Here is a 2,085-nt window from a genome sequence, read left to right as displayed (position 1 = left end):
ATGTACTCTTTAAGAGGATGCTTTCGATAGACATTGAATAATGTAAAAGTGTTAATATAATATTAAAATCAGAATCTTATTAAAATATATATTTATATATTATTATACATTTAAAAATATATATTATATATTAATATCAATTGTCCCAGAATGGTAAGATATGTTTCAGTTTTGTTTTCATCTCTTCCATATTTTCCACATGACGCATGTTTTATTTTATAATTAGAAGTATGTTATTTTAAAATTCTGTAACCCACAAGCCAATTTTCCAAAAGAACTCAGTACTCCAATAATTTTCTTTGCTAGGCATCTTGGGGATTCTCCTCTTCTGATGGCTTCCTGATCCCACTGGGAGCTGTAACCACTTTAATGAGGCCATAAATGCTATAGGGTTGTTGAACAGCTAACTATCCAGCAGGACAACTATTGCAAGTACTGGAGAAAGAATGATGTATTTCTGGAGCTGATAGATAGTCAGATTTAATGACAGATAGACAGTCATTAAAATGAAGGCAGATTGCTAGATGGCGACACTATTTATTTCATGCCATTCTGATTTTGAGCCTTAGGGAAAAGTATTGTGAGCATGTAAAAGGTCAAATGTTGCATTACAAATTCTTAGGGAAATTTACTTTTAGGTCATTAGAATAACATTTAGAAACTAGCTGGCCTATTTATGTTTTTTGCCCATCTGAAGCATGAATTATTCTTTTAGGCAAGCTCAGACTCGTTCTTTGTATTGCTCGGTCAGATATGTTTCAAACATGCAGTCCTTCCACACAATAAACAGGTCAATGAATAAATAAGTGCACCCTACTTATAGTTTAATAGTTTTTAGTATGATAGCACTGTATTTAAATTTCTAGCTATAGCCCTAACTGGTTTGGCTCAGTGGATAGAGCGTCGGCCTACAGACTGAAGGGTCCCAGGTTCAATTCCGGCCAAGGGCATGTACCATGGTTGCAGGCACATCCCCAGAAGGGGGTGTGCAGAAGGCAGCTGATCGATATTTCTCTCTCATCGATGTTTCTAACTCTCTATCCCTATGAGTCAACTTTTTACTTCAGAACCAGCGTCAGCGACTATAGTCCCAGAACTCATCATTCCCAATTTAGGGAGACCTGGATCAGAGAAAGCCATTCTTGGAAGGGATCTTTACTCAAGGATAACACGGGTGGACATCTTAAACTCCCTCCAGGCGCTGCAGGAATCCGGGGCCTGCCTCGGGAGCCGTGTACAGACCGCCACCATCCCCTCCTTTGGGGGCAGGTTTTAGTACGACACGCATGGACCCCAGGAAGCAGCTCCTCGGACAAAGAGCCAATTCTTTCAAGATTGTAAACCTGGGGAAATTGATAGTATAAATAATAAAGTTCATCAGGCAATATTACCTTTGGTTAATTTTACTTTAAAATTTGTTCAGAGGTGTCGTTCTGAGACACCCCTTTGAGCCCTCACTCTCATACATACTAACAAGCTGGGGCTCTGGCGAAGGATAATGGTGATTTGGTTGCTGCTGTTGTCATCCTTATATAAATCCGCAAATCCAGTACTGACGCAGGAAAAGCTCCTTGTCCATGCCACGGGCTTGTTTCTTTCCCTGAAAATGATTATGCAAACTAGGCCCTTGCACATGTTTAAAGAAAGGAAAAAGATCAGCATTTTTATTATTTTTAAAAGTTAAGACCTGGATTTTGACAATGTCAAGGTTGACAGTATCGCCCTGTTTATTTTGGATACACCACTGACTTCCATTTCTAGAAGACACAGAAACATTGCACAAGCAGCCAAAGGTAAGAACGCAATGGTAATCACAGTTTATTTTCACATGTGCTTACACCTCGGTTTTGCCTTATTAAAGCATCAGCATCTGCTTCGTTTTCCATGCGACATGCTTTCTAGTTGCAGCTGATGGTTGTATTCTTATTAACTCCCCTGTATTTTTGACAGATGAATGAGTATTCTGCTAAAATACAATTTTAGTGTAGCATGCTAATAAATAAAGGCCTAGCAATATGATTCTGCTAATCTGAATATCATAACATGGTAAGTGCTACCTGTTTTTCATAAATTTCAAACTCATTT

General features: G+C 38.4%; 1 protein-coding gene across 1 annotated transcript in view; it reads left to right on the top strand.

Moving 5' to 3' along the window:
• The first annotated feature begins 1,547 nt into the window (after positions 1-1,547).
• The window catches only part of CNGA1 (cyclic nucleotide gated channel alpha 1), an 18,809-nt gene continuing 18,271 nt past the window's right edge, over positions 1,548-2,085 (top strand). Inside the window, exon 1 of the mRNA XM_006759256.2 lies at positions 1,548-1,793. The gene's annotated coding sequence lies outside the window, so the exon portion shown is untranslated. The remainder of the gene's footprint in view (positions 1,794-2,085) is intronic.

Source organism: Myotis davidii, unplaced genomic scaffold, assembly GCF_000327345.1.
Source record: "Myotis davidii unplaced genomic scaffold, ASM32734v1 scaffold455, whole genome shotgun sequence".
Lineage (NCBI taxonomy): Eukaryota > Metazoa > Chordata > Mammalia > Chiroptera > Vespertilionidae > Myotis > Myotis davidii.
Note: the sequence above shows the minus strand (reverse complement) of the source record. Positions and strands in the feature narration are given on the sequence as shown.